General features: G+C 40.6%; 1 protein-coding gene across 1 annotated transcript in view; it reads right to left on the reverse strand.

Moving 5' to 3' along the window:
* Positions 1-20,753, reverse strand: part of CNR1 (cannabinoid receptor 1) — a 29,841-nt gene extending 9,088 nt beyond the window's left edge. The window contains exon 1 of the mRNA XM_084831182.1: positions 20,141-20,753. The gene's annotated coding sequence lies outside the window, so the exon portion shown is untranslated. The remainder of the gene's footprint in view (positions 1-20,140) is intronic.
* Between the last annotated feature and the right edge of the window lie 102 nt (positions 20,754-20,855).

Consider the following 20,855-nt stretch of genomic DNA (forward strand, 5'->3'; position numbering starts at 1 on the left):
TGGCTGCTGGATGGCCACAATGTCATGTATCCCTAACGACCTCAACACGCAGCTGGCTCGGAGTAAATCGCTGGTGGACCCCCCACCACTGGTGTCTTGTTACAGAAGCAAGCACATGAATGGAAAGAAGCAGGGCTTTCTCTTTAACTGATGCTTTGTTCCCAGATGAGGTACTTGTGACTCCTTGCCTGGTTTTACTGAGGAAGAGGTAAGGCTTGCTTGTTCTAACATGCATTTTTTATTGCATTGTGCTGCGGTTCTGTGTTTTAAATGGGTGTTTTATGGATGTTGTAAATGCCATTGTGATTTTCACTTCCTGTTTTTTATTGTGTAGTTTTATTGATGTTTTTATGTTTGGACTGTAAGCTGCCTTCAGCAAATTGTATTAGGCAAAGAATAAATTTATAAATAAATATATCTAGAAGTTCATAACTACAAAACATAGATTATTATGGGGCCAGGGGGTGGGGTAGGCTGAAAAGGTCAGCAGCAAATTGCTAGCATTTTATGCCAATAGGCAGCAATTTGTGGTGAGCCTAGAAGTACCTGGAGATGCACGCTAAAAGCCAAACTAGATGCAACATTAAATGAGCCTTTGCATTTACTGCAGCTTTTTTAAAAATGTAAAAAGTGTCAGCAGTGTGTGGGGAGGTGCTGATAATTATTGGAATAGCAGCAGGAATTTAATTCTTTCCTCACCTGCTATGGTCTTGAGGAAAATCCCTCCTCTGAAGATGCTATTTGGATTGGGAGAAAATCTCCAGAACCACTAATGTGGGCTTCCCACCCCCCAACCCCAGCAAATCCTGGATTCAGAAGATGTTTTCCACAGAAGAAGAAAAAAGGGTTCAATTTCATACCTGATGCTATCCCAATAATTACCACCCCCCATTTACATTTTTTTAAATCTGCATGTTGAATGCACAGATGCATTCAATGTCATGTTTGAAAGTAACTATAAAATCTATCTTGAATGTACTAGATCAGCCATACAGATCGGGGGTTGAGGGAGTTGTCCAACACATCTGGAGAGCACCAGAAGGCTGTACAAGATTACTCCACAATTTTGTGTGTTCTGCACAGGTATGCACGCATCTTTATGCAGGGCACAAAGTCCTAAATTAAGCCCCCAGTTTATTATACTGATGTCCTGGTAGCTGAATACTTATGCCATAATATCGGCAATCCAAAACTAAAGGTGACAATAGGTTTCTGAACCAATCCTTTAGATAGAACGAATGTTAAATTAATTTTTATTTCTAGTCACGTTTATAAACACGTACACAGAGTGTAAAAAAAAAAAAGACATATGAAATGTGTAGATCTTCTAAATTGCTTTACAAAGTCATCTTAAAAGAGGAAAGTTTCCTCCTGTGCAAGCACTTGGGTCATTACTGACCCCTAGAGGGACGCCGCTTGCGCTGGCGTTCTCATGGCAGACTATAGCGGGGTGGTTTGCCATTGCCTTCCCCAGTCATGACTACCTTTCCCCCAGCAAGCTGCGTATTCATTTTACCAACCTCGGAAGGATGGAAGGCTGAGTCGACCTGAGCCGGCTACCCGAGACCCAGCTTCTGCTGGGATCGAACTCAGGTCGTGGGGAGAGTTTCGGTTGCAATACTGCCGCCTACCACTCTGCACCACACAAGGCTCATCTTAAAAGAACCGGCTAGCTAATTCAAGTCAATATGTGAAAAGCAGCCACTGCATCCTCTTTACTCCCTTCTTGCCTCTGTTCCTGTTCTCATTTGCTCATTTCTGTAAGCTTCCTTCTCCTTTTATATACCCTTCCTTTGGCTTCCTGTTTCTCAGTCCACTGCTTCCTCTACTTAGCCACTTTGTCTCTGGGTTTCCTGCCTGACAAAACTACTTTTCTAGGACCAGTGTTACATTTAATTCCCAGCCAAATTTCCTCCCTCGCCCCCAAGCTGCAGTGCAAACTTTCTTACTGTTATTGGTTACTGTAAGGCATGGAAGAAATATATTTTGTGTTAATTACATAAAATAATATGAGCCTACATTTGGAGGATGGTTGGGAATGAAATATCACCCTGTGTCTTTTTGACAGAAAATTATTTTTAAATTTATGTAGGGCAGAAGTTGACTTCATGGAGATTTTTGTTTTAAAGGGTAAAAAGCAGCAAATTCTGGCAATGTGGAACAAGAAAGACCTACCTTTTATTCAGCATTGGCTCAGCAAATCCTGGTTGACAGGAATTTAAGATTAACTTACAATATCAAATACAGAAATGGAAGATTCTCAAATATACTTGAAGATTGTACTTTTCAAAAATATGTAATTACTGTGAGAACAGTTATGGACTGACTTAGTTTAGATGGATAGAGCTTATTATATTTAATTAAAATATATATTATGTTATTTACTGTATTTGTGTTATTGTAATAATTTTGTATTTAATAAAATTAAAGACAAGATGATTCTTGTTTCCTGAGAAGCTGGAAGGTTCATCCATGCCATTACACCAGCTCAATACACAATACAGTAAAGATCTATGTAAAGTTTGAAGTCTCTCATGGCACAGAATCTTGATAATGTGAATGGAAGATAATATAAATGGAAGAAGAAATAACATATTTATAAAACTAAGGCTATAATCGTATACATATACTACCTGGGTGTAAGTCCCATTGACTACAATTGGGCTTACTTCTTAGTAGACATGTATGGGATTGCACTGTAAGTAAACTTCCTAAGGAGCAGATTTAAAATATGTGAGAATTTGGATTCCTGCATTGAGCAGGGGGTTGGCCTCGATGGCCTTGTAGGCCCCTTCCAAGCCTACTATTCTATGATTCTAGAATGATTTTGTAATTAATGTAGCATTCATCCACAAATGTTCGTAACTAGTTTTATAAAGCATATATAGGCAATCAATTCAAAACCAATTTCCTGATAGCCAGGGCTAAAGTGAAATCTGCCAATTTTTAAGGCAAGCATTTTAATACAAATGCTAAAGAACAACGTAGGTTCACTAGGTTAAAAAAACAACCACCATAATCTTCCTCATTTATAATACAAGTTGAGCGTTGTATAAGATGTTTTCAATTAACTATTTTTTTTAAAATAAAACTGACTATTTAAATATTGCCAATTATGCTTATTTCTATAATAGTAAGAGATTACTATTTAATTCATTAAAATCATTCAGTAGTAGACAGAGTTAGAAAGAAGTGTTTGAGTAAGGGCTTTCAAGTTTTCATGAAGCTAAACAATTCAATGACACAGTTGCAGTGAATACGATTTGCCAGTCAACTCAGGTTAAGGACATACTTTCCCATCTTTAAATGACAAAAGGGTGTTCAGATAGTATCTTTGTTTAATATACAAATAAAACCTTCAGATTCTGTTTTTTAAACAAGTTTCCACAGAAAGCTCAACAAAACTCTACTCTGTATGCATATGCTTTGCCAGCACCATGGCAAGCAAATCCCACCCTGCATTTCAATGATTACCCCCCCACACCACATTTCTGCATTTAGATTATCACAGTAATTTCCAAGTTATTGTGTTTGCAGATAGCAATTTCTTTGAAAGTACCAAGGAGTTCATTAGTAAGGGAGTTTAGACTTTGGGGGATGCAGCCAACATTACTTTTTGTTTGCTTGTTTACTGTTGGGAATATCATGATTGCAAATCACTGGCAATGTGTGTAGATGTACCTACTAAAAAACAAGTGAAAATTGTATTAAAAGTGAAGCAATACAAATCATGCAAATGACACTGAAATATATATTTTTTGGGGGGATATAAATTAGGTACCTTTGCCTTGAAACTATGATATACGATGAAGATATTTGAAGACTGATGAAGAACTGGACTAGGTGGTACAGCTCTTGGGGGGCCTTTAAAATGTTTTTTAATACTTTTTTTTCTTTCTGCTATGCCCCTGTTAGCATGATCCAGTGCCAGATCTAAAGCAAGAAAACAAACAAAGGGGGTTGGGTCCAGAACTGCTTTTCCAAGAGTGGAAGGCCTCTTCTGCAAGTGGAGGGGCTTTTTCTGACATACCAGAAAATCCTTGCACAAGAAAAAATAAGTCTAATCCCGCAGTGTGCTACCATTACGGTAAGGCAGCATGCAATCTCTTGCTCAGGATCTCTCAACTTAAATGCTTGTACCGCTTATGTTCCACAGTCTTCTGCTAGCTTCTGAGCAAATGTTTCCAGAACAGCTGTGCCACCAGAATTTCTTCCACGTGTGCTGTGCATATCTGGGTCTAAATGGTAAGGTATTGCTGTGGGAGGGGGAGAGCTGATGTTGACAGCATTTTTTTTTAGGCTGGATGAATTTTCCCGCACTTTGCTGGCACAGTGTAAGAGTGTTAAGCCTTTAAAGTATAAACAAGATTGAAAACATAACATTAACATGTGTGAGTAAAGGAAATGAAAGATTAGTGTGATGGTGGAAAACATAAGCAATATTAACCTACAGTGTTCTCTCTTATCCCCCCCCCTTACACACTTTGCATAATGTCTTTTTAATGGTTTTTAGTCTTTGTGAACTGCCCACAGAGCTTCGGCTATGGGGCAGTATAGAAATATAATAAATGAAATCTGAAGAAACAAAAAAGACCAAGGTCACATCTGAATGGTATCTTCCTACATTCATGTTTCAGGTACATAATGGAACTGTAGAACCAGGAGCAGTGCAATTTGTAATACCAACATCACTCCTGCCTCTGTGAAGACCAGGGGTCAGGGAGAGATGTCATCCTGGCCCTGCAATTGTTTCCACTGTGCAGATGGGCAAGGGAATCAGTCTGGCTTCAGAATGGATACATGGCGGGCAGCAAGGTAGATGTGGATCCAATTCCACAATAAATGACATTGCAAGGAAACTTCTCTTACAAGGGGGTGATTCAGTGAGGGAAGACTGATACGGATCCAAATCAATTAGAGAAGAACTTCAAAGAAACTAAAATACATGAAAAATAGGGACTTCCATGATTGCCTTCAACAGTACAATTGCAATCAACAAAGACTACATAGCTGGCTCAGTGGTATTGGCTGGGAGGGGCTTATGGGTAGGTTAGAAAGGCCTACACATGCTATATGTATAAATTAATGTAAGACTTGACCCTTAAAACTCCACATCATTCGAACTTTAAAATGTTGACATAGATCTCTTCTGCATCTCAAAAAATTAGCTCCCAAGTTAGCTATCCTCCCATTATATATAGAACTGATTGTGGACATTCTCTAATTTCAAAATAACTTGTGCATTAATACACAGGTCATATTTGATGAGGCCTGGTTAACCATTTCTGAAAAAGGTGGAGCTACTTCCTAATGCAGAGTGTAGTCATTCTTGCCCAGTTTAGATGCTGGCCCAGTCTTCAAAACATAGCTTGGAGATCTGGAACATGCTGCATGCTTCCCCCCGACCCACGAAGCACAAATTCCTCCTTCTCTTCCATAATTTGTGATAAGCATAGTCTGGAGGGATGGCGGAGAATTCTGCCACGGATTTCAGTGAGGCCAAATGTACTGGCATTCGGCCCCCCGAAATCCGTGGTGGAACGGCATCCCACCCCCCGCAGATTCCCCCCGGGACGAAGCTTACCTGGGGCGGATGTTCCGGCGGCGGCGGCTCCAGCGGCGGGTCTTTCGACCGGCTGCCGCAGCCACCATTTCCGTCTGCTGTTTGCCGTGATAGGCTACATAAGTATTTACGTAGCCTATCACGGCAAGCAAAACAACAACAACCAGCGTACGCAGATGGCAGCGGCTACGGCGGCCGCCATTTGCGTTCCCTATTTTTCGCCGTTTTAGCCTACATAAATATTTACGTAGGCTATTATGGCGAAAAAAAGGGGAACGCAAATAGCGTAGTGGGCGCTATTTGCGTTCCTTTTTTTTCGCCGTAATAGCCTACGTAAATATTTACGTAGGCTAAAACGGTGAAAAATAGGGAATGCAAATGGCGGCCGCTGTAGCCGCCGCCATTTGCGTACGCTGTTTTTGTTTTTTGCCTGCCGTGATAGGCTACGTAAATACTTATGTAGCCTATCATGGCAGCCTGGCTAGACACAAATGGTGGCTGCTATGGCAGCCGCCATTTGCGTCTGCAGCAGCCAGTCCGCTGGCCAGCTGCTCCGCAGAGCCGGCCGGGCAGGATTCTGGAGGGGAGGACTGGATTGCCTCTGCCCCCATTGAGGATTCCAGGGGGAGGGACGGAGTGCCTCACCCCCACCGCGAATCACATCCGCGAAAAGGTAAGTGACTTTCATACATCCCTAATAGTTTGCTGTGATGTATGAATGGGGTAAACTATGGTTAGAAATCAAGAATTTTCCCCAAGCCATTTTTTGTACAAGAACTTTGAACTTGTAATGCTAATCATAGTTTTCTGCTTCAGACATTATGGTAAACTACATAAACCAGGGGAGGGGAGGGGAAGGAGAGCCCATGTAAGGTTTGGCGATCAAGTCAATGTGACATCTGAACTGGGTTTCTGTGTTTATCAAGGAACAAACTGCTAACTGAGAAGACATATTATGGCTCTAGTATAGCTGTGAGCTGTGCTCCAAGCCAATTTTTTTCCTGCCCCCTCCCACTCTGTGTGTATAAGGTATGGAGGTGACACAGAACAGTCCAAGCAGAAAATGGAATCTAGCAGTGGGATGGAAAATGGAATGCAATGCAATGTCTATTCAATCTACGACTGAGATGGGGTGGCATTACCTATTCCTTTCCCGTATACAAAGTTCAGTTGCTCTAAGCAATTTAACTTTACAAATGAATCTAATAAAGGTTTAACATTATGCTTAGTTTTTATTCTGTTACCGGGATTATAACAGCTGTCCCTGGAAGCTTCATTTTTTAATGGAGTATGTTCCAAGAACAAAGTAACTGCCTTGGTGAATCACATCAAAATCAATAACATCCAGTATTTTGTTCTCCCCAATAATAACCAGCCAGATGCTCCAGGAAGTCCCTAACTAAGGCATGGTGGTGATAGTTACCCTCTGTTTGCACCCAGCTTCTAAAAAGTGGAGTTGTATTGCTCCTGAACATAGAAGCTGCTAATAAACCTGTCTTCAGTGGGTTGGTTCTATACTAACTTAGCTATGCTTCAGACCAGTGAAATAATTGGTCTTAATTACTACCTTGTCCGATTAATTTCAATGGGACTAAAGCATGACTAACTTAGTCTGGATCCAAGCCAATGAATCTGTTTATTTATTTTAAAAATCCATCTAAACCTGGGGTGGGCAAATTCTAGCCCTCCAAATATTGGAACGTCTATCATCCCTCAGCATTGGCTAGTTTGGCTAAGGCTGGTAGGAGTTCCAGTCCAACAACATCTGGAGGGCCACAAGTTGCCCATACCTGGTCTAAACTATGGGCAGTATCCAACGGGGCCACTGTGCAGGTGGCCCCACCTGCCAATTCCACTGTGCAAGCAGGACCCACTGCTTGTGCAATGGAGATTTAATGGTTCCTATATGAAGCCCTGAAATGAGCACTTGTGCTTGTTTCTGGATCAGGACAGCTCAGCGAGCTCCCTTATGCAACCCTTGCTGACCTGCCCTGTTTCACAGACAAGCGTTTCCGCTTATTTTATGGTTGTTCTTGGAAGTGCCTTTGTCTCTTCTGCAGACGTGGTGGGTCTCAGTTGTGGAATGGAACCAGTGGGGATGCAGCACCCCATTGGGTACTACCCTAATGGCATCTCCACATCCTGTGGTAATGAGTTCCACAAGGTAATTATGTGCAGTTGAGTAAAGAAATACTTCCTTTTGTCTGCCAATTAGGCACTCTAATTCATCCATCTTTACTTTTAAATGTCTTTTGATGCATGGTTTTTCCTATGATACTTATCACTTTGACTTTTCAACTTCTTCTCTATCTTAGCTAAGAAGATGTAAAACATTTTGATCATCATCTCTAAGGGATGAATAGTCCAGAACTGTATGTTCTTTAGCTCCTGTCAGCTTTACCCTCGAAATCAGCTGAAAACCAGTTCTGCAACAACAGCTGTTCTACGAGAGTAAAGTTCTGTTTCAAAAACCAAGGGCACAATTCATTGCACAAAAGGGGATCCCCTTAGGATTGAATGGAGCCCTTTAACATCTATTCCTCTGTCCTGCTGATGCAGCTTAGCTGGGCGTATGCAGTGCTGAGTGTACAACCTTTCCAGCCAACTCCTACAGAATGATCAAGCCAGTTCACTCCTCAGGCTAAGCGGTACTTTGCTTTACTCTCCACTCTACCTTAAGTAATAAAGTACTTACTTCAATAGGACCTATTTACCCATCTGATCCAACAGGTTCAAATTACAAGAAAATGGATTTCAATTAAATATTAGGAGCAACGTTCTGCCAGTACAAGCTGTTTGAAAGTGGAACAGATTGCTTCAGAATGTGGTGGACTCTGTTAAAGGTTTTTAAGCAGAAGGTGAATGGCCATCTACCAGAGATGCTGTAGCAGAAGATTTCCTGCATCAGCAGGGGGTAAGACTAGATGACCTTGGAGATCCTTCCCAACTCCATAGTTCTAGGTGTGCATTGGACTACAGCCTATGTTTTATTAAGAGGTACATACACAATATTTCACATGAATCTGTAATGTGTGCATGAGGCAAACACCACTCCATCTGCATGTATGTATCACCAGAGAAATGAGACTGGTCACAAGTCCCTGCCATATGTAGATGCAGTGGCAAACCTGTATTTGCCACTGTGTGATATGTGAAGTGGTCCTAAGCAATTTATTGTCATTATGTGAACATGTCAGGAAGCAAAAGAGGTGAAGGTCAGGGACAGTGGCTTATTGGAGAACAAAGATTGCATCCACACCCCCAACACTGTGAAGGCCATACAGCTCCTTCGCATTTTCCCTGCTTAATATTAGATAAGAGTAAAATAACTCAAGAATAATAGGCAGTCCCTCCCTTGACTTCAGACACAGGGCTCCATACTTCCAAGGGCCATGCAAGCATCTTTAAACAAATGAATTCCTGAATCTAGAAGTTTACAATCTGAGGGCATGATTCAGCCATATTGTTTGATTGATTGTCAGTATTTCTATGTACCCTTTCAGGGCAGAAAGAGCTCCCAAGGCAGCTCACACACATTGTATAATTGTATTATAAAATATATACTACAATGTAAAATAAACCAATGTTACAAAACTAAAAAAGCAATCTAAAACACTTTCCAACCCAGCAGCGCAATTCCACTAAAAATAATTAAATTGATATAAACAATTATAAATGCAGCCTATCATCTTTAACTAAAAACAGAATAATTTGCTAGATGTCCTGTGCATTTCAGGCACTGCCAAGTGTACAGCTTACTACTTATCACTCATGAAGTGAGTTTAACTTTTGTTGTTGTTGTTGTTCAGTCATGTCTGACTCTTCGTGACCCCATGGACCATAGCACGCCAGGCCTTCCTGTCCTCCGCTCTCTCCCGGAGCGTGCTCAAGTCCATATTCATTGCATTGGTGATGCTATCTAGCCACCTCATCCTCTGCCGTCCCCTTCTCCTTTTGCCTTCAATCTTAGAATCATAGAATAGTAGGGTTGGAAGGGGCCTATAAGACCATCAAGTCCAACCCCCTGCTCAATGCAGGAATTCAAGTCAAAGCATACCTGACAAGTGGCTGTCCAGCCTCGTCTTGAATGCCTCCAGTGTGGGAGAGCCCACCACCTCCCTAGGTAATGGGTTCCATTGTCGTATTGCTCTAATGGTCAGGACGTTTTTCCTGATGTTCAGCCAGAACCTGGCTTCCTGTAACTTGAGCCCATTATTCTGTGTCCTGCACTCTGGGATGATCGAGAAGAGATCCTGGCCTTCCTCTCTGTGACAACCTTTCAAGTACTTGAACAGTGCTATCGTATCTCCCCTCAGTCGTCTCTTCTCAAGGCTAAACATGCCCAGTTCTTTCAGTCTCTCCTTATAGGGCTTTCCAGTCCTCTGATCATCGTCGCTGCCCTCCTCTGAACCCTCTCCAGTTTGTCTGCATCCTTCTTAAAGTGTGGTGCCCAGAACTGGACACAGTACTCCAGATGAGGCTTAACAGTGTTGAGTAGAGGGGAACTAGTACTTCACGGGATCTACTTTCAACTCTCCCAGTGAAATTAATGAGACTTAAAATGAGTTTGATTAGTGTCCATATTAGGACAAAAATTGCAACAGGATGATGTAGCAAACAAGAGTAAGTGAGGGTGGAGAAAGAGTAACAGTAGTAACAAAGCAAAACTACCCTAGTTGGCTATGTGGGTAACTTCAAATGTTGAAAGTATAAAGACTTTGTACATATTTTAAAAATAAATGAATACTGGCACCAGCTCAATTATTCAAAATACATTTAGGGTTTTGTTTAATCTCCATAAAAATGCTTAAGACATTAAGTATGTAGGAATGGCAGTTTGATGTAAAGTGGGGACTTTTCTTATTAAGAAAGTGTTTTGTCTTAGGAGCAACTTCAGTTATACCTTCAGTCCACTCACATCACATTTGCCATGGTTAAATGTGAACTCAGAAAATCAGTTGGAAAGAGTAGTTAGTGACCTTATTTGTACTTAAAATCTGCAAAGCAATTACAAACAACAAGTGTACACTTACCTACATCAACTCTGTGTAACCATAAAGCACTGGCATTGCAATTGTACCCTCCAAACAGTGCACTTTGATACCACTCAGAGCCTGGTTGAAGTTAATAGTGGGATTACAACTCCCAACCCACACGAAGTACAATCCCAGAAAGACTGCATAAGAATGCACTCATATTTATCATAAAACATCTGCTGTTTATGGTTACTGAAAAAACACACTTTAAAAAATATAATACCAGTGCCCAGAAGAAGTGCCAAGCTTCTGCTTTTTTTGCTTTATCCCTGACTAAAAAGGTCCGACTAACATTTTCATAGTTCCTAATATATCTCTTCTACGCATTTACTGAAAGTTGGTAAAAGTCATTTCCAGAAATATTGTGCAGATGTAAACAAAAAAAACTTTCAGGCAAAAATTAAGCAAGTCCATTTTTCAGTAGCAAAAACAAATGGATGTCCTTAATGTAATTAGGCACACTTGTAGAAGGTTTTCTGTGTCCAGCACAAATAGCTCTCTCTTTCTCTGCTATACCCCAACTTCATTTTGGATACCTACAGTAAGAAGGAGGAAAAAAGATGGGGCTTTGCTGGTTTTAATCTTGATGAAAGTTTCATCCATTTGGCTTAGACAACAAAAGGATGTTCCATTAAGTTAAATGAGGCTTATTTCCAGGTAACCAAGAATAGGATTGCAGGCTGAGTCAGTAAGTAGCCTTGGCGAAATCAGAGAAATTACATCCTACTCCAGCTCAAAGTTCTATAGAAGAATTAAATCCTGCTTGTTCCTTGTCCCATAATTTTGGAATTCTAGTGGCAATGCTCCCCTTTTAACTTTTGCAGATGGGCCTTGATCACAACAGAACTCTTACCAGACTAGAACTGTTAGAATGGTTTTCCAAGTACTGCACACTAGCATGCAATTCTAAAATGCAACTAGTGATGTCAGTATGTTAGGAGGAATCCCAGTGCCATGCATTTTGTTCCATAATGTGGATGTCTATTCTGGCCCAGGATCAACATAGGAACATAGGAAGCTGCTTTATACTGAGTCAAGCCACTGGTCCATCTAGCCCTGGACTGTCGACACTGACTGGAAATGGCTCTCCAGGATTTCAGGCAGGCGTTCTTCCAGCCCTACCAGGAGATGCTGGGGACTGATCCTTTTGCAGGCAAAGCATGAGCTGTACCACTGAGCTATGGGGCCACCTAACATGCTAGTATGGAAAAGAAGAATAGAGAAGCAGTAGAAAAGTAAGGGGGAGGAGCTTTCCCCCCTTAATTATGTCAAAATATTGATGGCTATTTGATCAGACCTGAGAATACATAAAGACAGTGCCTATAGAATTGTGTCCAGTAGTTGTAAAGTTATAATCAAGGTGTTGAGGTGAGCAAAAAAGGAAGATTCTTGAGCTGGCTTAGAGGAGATACATAGAAGACTTTTTAGAGCACAGTTTTTAAATGGAACTTGTAAAGAATACAATGTATTTGAAGGCTTTTGAGGATATTTCTCATGTCTTTACTCAACTATATGTAAATTTTAACTATATCCTATCTCAAGAACTCAAATTCATTACAATTTCTTACAAATGTTGAAAACGTAATGTTAAAAGATACAGATCATATATTCCAACTAATAAAATGGAAGGGTATGTAAGAGCCATGCTGAATCAGACCAAAGGCCTATCTAATCCAGAATTCTGTTCACATAGTGGCCAACCAGATACCTATGGGAACGTGCATCAGCAGGAAATGAGCACAATTATAGCATCCTCCTCCCGTTCCTGTTCCCCAATAACTGGTAATCAGAGGCACATTGCCTCTGATACCGGAGATAATATATAGCCATCATGTCTAGTACCCATTGATAGCCATATCCTCCAGGAATTTATCTAATCCTTTAAAGCTGTCCAAGTTGGTGGCCATCACTACACCATGTGTAGTGGATTTGATGGTCTTATAGGCCCCTATTATTCTATGACTATGCTATTCTATGTGGAAGTGAATTCCATAATTTAACTGTGTGCTGTGTGAAGAAGAGCTTCCTTTTGTCTGTCCTGAATGTTGGACTTGATGGTCTTGTAGGCCCCTTCCAACCCTACTATTCTATGATTTCCCACCATTTAGGGCATTTCTACACCAGCCTTAAATCCTGCATTAAAAATGGGGCTTTCTGCTTCCGTTTTAAATGCAGGATCACAACCGACTCCCTTTACATGCGCTCCCCCACTCCCCGCATCTGAGTTCTCCATTATCTTTCATGGATCTTGTGTCTCTTCTTGCCGCTTTAAGTCTTTTCACAGAGGAAACTGAAGCAGAACACAACGGGGTAATTTGACAGCTCATTATCTGCGATCTACTTAAAAACGGAACAAAGGGCGTTTAGTGCAGGAGGGTCATGGCACCATGTAAAGAGCCTGCAAACTTCCGTGAAGGAGCAATTTCAATCGCAGGATAAAAACTCCATGTGATGGAGCCCTTTAGTAATGATAGGAAGTTATACACTTGACCTACCTTAAGTTGCTTTTAGATCAGAGAATTCAAGACTGGGGGCTAGCTGTAAACCAATGTGTTTCATATGTATATAATCTTTAAAATGCTATCCTTTTGCTGGACTATAGTGATTGGAGTATGGATAAGGACTTCATTAGACAGTAGAAATGAGATGCTAGGGGCCTAAGGACATCTTGCAGATTAAGCAGTGAATGGATTTATGAATCTACAGCTGTAGTAAATGTGGGAGGAAAAGGAAAATCAGCATGAGGGATGATGCCAGGATTATGGACAGGAAGGCAAGAAAGAGATGATAAAGGAAACAAAGAGGAAATGAAATTCTCTTTTAGATCTGTACCTCTTCAGCTAATTTAGGTAACAATAGTCCAGATGTTTCTTTTTCTACCCCAAAACAAACAAAGTGAACAGGATTGAGTAAATGTTGCTCTTATGTTAAGCTTTTGTTTAAAAGTTGGTTTGCGGAACGGTTGACATACCCTGCTTTAGCTAATAGCAAAACAATTATGATTATCATTAATTTCCCAGTCAGATTTGGCATGGAGGACTGTGCAGTATTTTCAGTGTAGAAGGCTTGCAGTACAGAATCAAACAATAAATGCAGACTGTGATTAGAAACCTGAAAATGGAATCTGGTGCAACAGCACAAAGGTGAAGTTGAAAAGTTATTGTCAGATTCCGGAAGGAAGGAAGGAAAGAAAGACTAATCTGAAAGAGTACCACTACTCATTAGGGGAACTGTTGATGCTATGTGGTTTTGAAGATAATTCAGAAGCACTCAATCCAGTGTGTGAAGTTAAATGTTCACATCAGTTGTACAGAGTAAACTATACAAGCTTATATTTGAGAGATGAACCAGGGCACAAAAGGATACTCTTATCTAAACGCTACCTAGCAACAAAATAGTACCCTGGTTTGAGAAGGGACAGAAGGGCAGTGAGTCAGCACGTCAAGCTGAATCCCCCAACAGTGGTCTGGTTTGTCAACAAGTTGTTGTCACCAATACCATACTCTCTACAGTTCTTTTGCTTCTAGGCTAACAACTGAGAGGCCAGATGGGGACTGGATTTGGCCCAGGAACCTCCAGTTGCTGAGCCATTCTTGGAGTACAGAAGCTGATCAATGCAACTACAAATATTCTTCCTACTTTAGTCCTGAAGGGTATATTGATGTAGAAAATAACTGATAAAGTATCATGGTTGTGTTAGCATTGCAGTTAAGAAGAAAAAAGTTTTTACTAAATGTGACATCTTCTATTATCAGCACAAGAACCCTTCTTAATATGATTTTTATGTATATCTTCAAAGTTGAATTCAAGTTAAAAGGGCATTCAGATGCATGACCTAAGGGTAACGAATAACTGGTCCTAGCATATTAAGGTACTACACCAGATTGCCTGGCATTGGTACTTGCCATGAAAATGTGCAGATGCTTTTATTTAAACAAAATGAAAGAGTTATCATGGAATATATCACTCCTGTTAAGTATAACAAAATGTGGTTACATTGAAACACTAAGCTTCTATTACAAAAATATGTTTTCATGTAAAAATGAATTTCCATATGCTAAAGAAATGCATAATTCGTGTGTGTGTGTGTGTGTGTGTGTGTGTGAGAGAGAGAGAGAGAGAGCGAGAGAGAGCGCGCTATTATTTACACTCACTTGAGCAATGAAGAACATTTACAAATGTTGAGGTAATTCTTGGTATTAGCAAATCAGAATTCTTAATGCTGAAGTGTAATCAAGCTAAGGAATATTACAGCAACCATCCTCGCCATGTCTACTCAGAAGTATGTCCCATAAAGTTGGGTGGAACATTCGCCCAGGTAAATGTGTATAGGATTGCAGCTTAAATGTGTTTTAATATTTGCCAGAGATATTTTGTTTGGAATATCTATTGTATGTGAAACACATTCACAAACTTTCTGAAAAGAGAGAATGTAGAATTGGGGGGCAGACGGAAGATCTCCACTGAGATCATATTTAGATTTGCTCTCAGTACACTGTAAATAAACCTAGATTAAAATTCTTAGCATGGAAGATACAGTAGATCTTTCCCATTAGCACACTACGTTAAAAACAGGCAGACGTGGCTAAAAATAATGATTCCTTACTAATTTCACATAGTCATCAAGGGGAGAAAAACTTTGCAAGCTTTCCTAAAATGCAGGTGTGAAAATTTACTCCATCTGGGCTAAAATAGATTCTTATAGTGTTTCTTAATCAGCATCTTCTACTCCACTCTTTCTAGTGAACATGACTAACTCAGTAAACACGAGTGCTGCAGCGATAAGGTCGTCTCTAGATCATGCAAATACTGAAAGCAAAGTATTACACCTTTAGCAGTATTCTTTTATTCTTTAATCATGAGTGTATACAATTGATATGAAGAAGAAAATATCTAAAGCATTTATTGCCAATATGCCAAGAGATCAGATGCAGCAGAGGTTCCTGAGCCTTCAAGTTCCTGAGCCTTCAACAGTTGTGTAGGAGGGGGAATTTAGGCAGGTGCAGCTTTTCTCACCCCTGCAGCACCATATGACAAGCGACACTGCTCAAATTCCCTAAACAACCAGTGGAAGTTCAGAAGCCTTGTTCTCTACTGTATCTGGTTACCCCGCCAGTATGGCAACATACTGAAAACATGGGTTTGATCCTGCTGGCATTTAGGAATGGAGCACAATAAAGGCCACTGGTATGACCAACAATGCATAAAGACAAAATGTAGCTCAGCTTTCAATTTCTAACCGTATTCTTAGTCTATGCAAGAAAGGAAGCTTTACACAAAGCTTTTCCAGATAAGTAAAAATCTAGACTTTTATATAAAATACTGACCAGAACGATTTCATAGAAATAATAGTGGTTCAGATTACTATTAACAGTAATAATATCACCTTACATATTTTAAAATCTATTTAGAGCAAGTGGGTGTTGTTAGGAACACAACTATATACAAAGAGCGATAACCCTATATGCACATTTACAGACTCATCATAGCTCTCAGGAACAAATGTGTGCAGACTGGCCAGCAGTGCAGAACCAGAGCAGGTTAAATTTCATCACAACTTATTTTCATATTGATAACATAATGGCATTTTAGGTCTGCCTTGGCACATTTGCAAAACTGCTCTTGAATACAAGGGCCTGGCATACAGCCCATTACAAACAGGAAAACAAGAGCAGTATTGTTATCATTAAAAGGGTATATTTCTCTCTGGTCTCTGTGTCCATCTGTACAGTTGCTTTGAACCTGGCCAGATCCCAGTGTTAAGAGTTGCTGGTAATAGACATTTTAAACGAGCAGTGGCTGTACAATGTTTTGTTACAAAAAAAAGGAAACACCCAAGTTTTCACTTTGGATATGCAGCTATTTTTAAAAAATGTATAGCTCTTCTTACTTTTTTTAGACATTTGTAATACGGAGGGATTGCACTAAACCATTTTCTTCTGAAAGTGCAGAATTTCTAAAACTAATAATATAGCCATGAACAAAGGGGATAAGAAAGGCCCACACTTAACAGGGGCAAAAATGAATTCTGAAAACGCTTTGAAGATTGGTTTGCTGGAGAAAATTCATGGAATCAGTTGCTCTGAAAAGACATGTATCTTTTAGATTTTTTTAAAAAAATCTTCCTCCATAAGAAATTAGTAAGTAGTGTGGGAGTAAGTGGATGAAATAGGATTGTACCTTCAAGAGAGGACAAAACCTTTCTGTCAGAACTAAATAACTATGTCTAGGTCTTCTGCTTGCTTTTTAATCACCAAACTATACTTAAATGCAAAGGCAAACTAGAATTCAAAGTTTCAGGATGAAAGCAAGACCGAAATTTTCAATTTTATCTCAGTCTCTGATCTTTCTTAAGCAAAGTTATGCCACGATATGAAACTACGAAACAATTTTAGAAAGCCTTTTCATATTTAAGACTTCAGTTGTCTAACTGAAAATCTGAATTCAGAAACAGTAAGGCAAACTTTGCCTGGACGCATCATCCATTAAAAAAAAAACACATTAATACTCTTAAGGATGTCCTTTATGCAACTGAGCCAACAAAATTATCTAACAACCACAAAAAAGATCAAAGGAGATTTGCAGTGCAATCCTATGCATGTAGGACTATAATCCCATTACAAGTCCCATTGCATTCAATTAATTTAGTCCCAAGTAAGCATATTTAGGATTGCAGTCTTATTTAACAAATCTTGGATACTTTCCAAATTTGAATTTTTGTCATTCCTTTCCAGTATATTTGAGGTGTTACTGGAGGGTTGATTAATGGAAAGCATTCTTCTATACCTGGCCAATTTCACCTCCTTTTCAGTGCCCATTAGCTTTAAAATGAAGTTACTGGTTTTATTAATTGAGTTCAAGATAATTTTATTCAAATTGTTCAACATCTCATTATATATCCTAAAAGATTACCCTATGTGTGTTTTTGCTATAGAGCTAATTCCAAGTGAATACAAGTTAACATGTATTTATTTGATTTTAAACCAATTATTCATGGTTCTCTCCCATGCTTAATTTACACTTGCTGCATAACATGATCTGTCACAATACTAATGAGATGTTTTTTCTTCTTTTTCTTAAGTAGAAAAGAGCAAACCTGTGTAATTTTCATTATTTGTAATCTAGGAAAAATAATAAACTATACTCAGCTAACTGTTAAGAGTATTAACCATCTCACTGCTTAAATGTTATTAAATATAAAACATGCTACTCTGGCCGCATCCTTTAGGCCAAACAATGATAGCAATAATGCAAGTAGCACAGGGGCGGTCATGTTCTTTAAAGCAAAGAAGAACAATAACCCTGGAAGAACATATAGGATGAGTGAGAAAAAACACACCACCACATTTAAGCTTAAGTTAAAAAATAAATAAAACTTTGCACAATTATTTCTTAAGATTTACAAATAACCCTAAGTGGGAGATTTCTCAGATCTGGCTTATTGTCATAATTTCCCTTGTTGTTTTGGAGTAACTACACAATAGGCAATTATAGCATATTATATGCTGAAGTACTATTGTTTCCTTAAAGTAAAATGCACAGTATTGTTCAAAGAAAGGCAATAACATTCATCCTCTAACATTCTTATATAGTTTTGAATTAAGTAATATTAGTAAAGTGGTGTCAGAGAGCATTATTCTGTCTAAGACTTCATACATACCTCGCCCTGGAAGGTTTTCATTGTAGATTAAGCTTTTATCTTTGATAGAAGCCCTCCCAAAGAAGAGTTTGCTTGTAAAAATACCTGATGCTTAACACCAAGATTGAACCACTCCTTGCTCATTCTATTTCAGATATCAGGTTTGATTAAAAAAAAAGAAAAGATCCTGAAATATTTAGAGGGTATTGAATGGTCAGCGTTTTGCATTTTTGATACCTCACTGAGCATCTCTGCATCCAGGATAAGCAGTGCACAAAAAACTATAGAGGCCTTTCCCTGCTATTTAAAATCTAAGCTGTTGGGAGTTAGGGGAGAGAAGAGATAATACAGGAAAAATCAATAAGAATGTCTTCCATTATTAATCACCAAAGGGTTAGGATTAAAGATGAAACCCTCTATGTCAGACAAAGTCCTATGGGAACCTAGAAGGTTGACTGCTCTGAGAGGTTCTGCGTGAAGAATGAATGCATATTAACCATAAAACTACCAGTCTTTAGTGTGTATGAAGCTGCCTCTTGTCAGATCTTGTATTTTCCCCTCTTTGTTAAAATCATATCCATTAACAGATGTAATGAAACTGAGAGAAAATAAATGTCCCATCCACTCAGTCTCACCTTATTACATAGTCACATTGCCCTGATCTCTTCTAGGTCACACCAATTATACTTGTAACATGAAGGAAAGGAAAGAGCAATATACAATTAATATATAGGTAAAGAACTACTATTAATGCACCTACAAAATGCTGATTGCTTTTCAGAATTCCTTGATTTTGTTGGTGGCTTGTTCCAGCAGATAGCTTCCAATAATGGTGCTAAAACATAGGCATATCAATAACAAATAGGCATCTAAAACCCAGATAAATACCACTTTGCCATTTTAATCTCAAATGGATGAAGTGCACCAAAACCTAGACTAAGGTGCTAGGCTTAACATCCAAGAGGACTCTCCTTTTAATCACTAATTAATGTAGTGACTGTTCACCAAAGTAGCCTTCTGCCTATTTATGCTCCTGTATAATTCAAGAAATATTATTTTCTTCCCTTAACAAAGGGCATTAGCACAGGAATTTAGGTTCTGGCACGGCAAAAAAAAACAACAAACAACTTTCCAGGTTCATCAGGTGTTGTGGGGTTTCATTAATGCATTGTTCTGAATTTCAGCTACAGACCATTATTTTAAACAGTTGTGTACAATGATGCTATATAGTAAAATGCTCACTTTTAGAATGCAGTATGTAGATGCTTCTCAAAAGATCTATAGATAGAACAATACAGTTGATACACAAATCCTGCCTAGAAAACGGCTGAGTGGGACAGTATATATAAACACAAACACACAACATACATACACAGTGAGCTAACTGAGGTAGTCACGTAAGCTACCTGAGCTCCCTTAAAAGAAAGATTTACAAAAATCCATCCACTAGGGAAATAGATCATGCATTAATTAGCATTCCGAAGACATTACTTGGCAGCAACTTCTACCGCGATTAGTATGTTTAGGTTCGGGATTCAAGTCTAGATACAAGCTAAATCGAGATTTTGCTAGACTCCGAGTGCATGTGGACCGAACTCTCAAGTGCCTTGTGAATGCGAAGAGTAAGACAGTAAACGAGCACCTTTAGGTTAGCCCGGTGAGTTTCTCGTATTTAAAGGCGCTCGCCCCTTGCTCCAGAACATCACGACTCCATGGAACGATCATGGGCGGACGCGTCTTTTTTCGATCGGGGCTCTCCCAGAGGCGCGGCGACAAGGACTGCTGGGCAGCGCCCCTGTTAGGTTCCCTTTTTGACCCCAACCCGTAAAAGAGAGACGCGGCCAACCCCCTCGGCCGTGTGTCCCTGGCCAAAGAAGAGCCCCCAGAGCGCCGCTCCCTTACCTTGTTCCCCATTCACATGGCCCCGTCTCTTCCAGGTCCTCGGCTGAGGAGAAAGGAGGCGAGCGCGGCTCTCCTGGGCTGGCGTTGCGCGCCTCGTGCTGCCTTTGACGGATCCTCCCGCCCGACTCGCGAGACGCGCCGCTCCAAAGCGAACCCTCAGCGGGGAGCGGGCGAGCTTCTCCGCCAGGCGGCACTGAGGGGAGGAGAACGGGGGGGGGGGGGGAGGCGGTGCTGCCGCCGGGGAGCGAGGTAGGAAGAAGGCAGGAGGTAGAGAGTGCTCCTTTTTCCTCTCAGCCAGTCAGGGCGTGCGCCGGCCTCCGCCGCCCGCGTCCCTCGCCATGTGCTTCTCCTCAGCGCGCTCCCTACCACCCTGGAAGGGAAAGAAGCTGCGCCCACCGCCCTCCCCTAAGCCCAGTCCTCCTCCGCTGCTGTTGCTGCTGCTACTGTTGCGGCTTGCCCGACGTCTCCCCTTCTTAACAGCCTGCCTCGTCGCACACCCCTTCTTTCCCTCCTGGTCCCATTTATGAAGCTCAGTTGCCATCACGTGTTAATGTGTCTTTGTCCTGTCGTTGGCGGCGGCGGCGGCAGAATCGCGGCGACACTATCTAGCGGGAAGGAGGGGCACACGAGCGCCGAAGTTCACGCGTGCGGCAGATGGGGCGGGCCCCGCCGGCCCTGGGATGCGCTCTGGATGCGCGGCGCCTGGGTCTGGACA

The sequence above is a fragment of the Heloderma suspectum genome, chromosome 1, assembly GCF_057233095.1.
Source record: "Heloderma suspectum isolate Gila_16-S chromosome 1, 16-S_ref, whole genome shotgun sequence".
Classification (NCBI taxonomy): Eukaryota; Metazoa; Chordata; class Lepidosauria; order Squamata; family Helodermatidae; genus Heloderma; species Heloderma suspectum.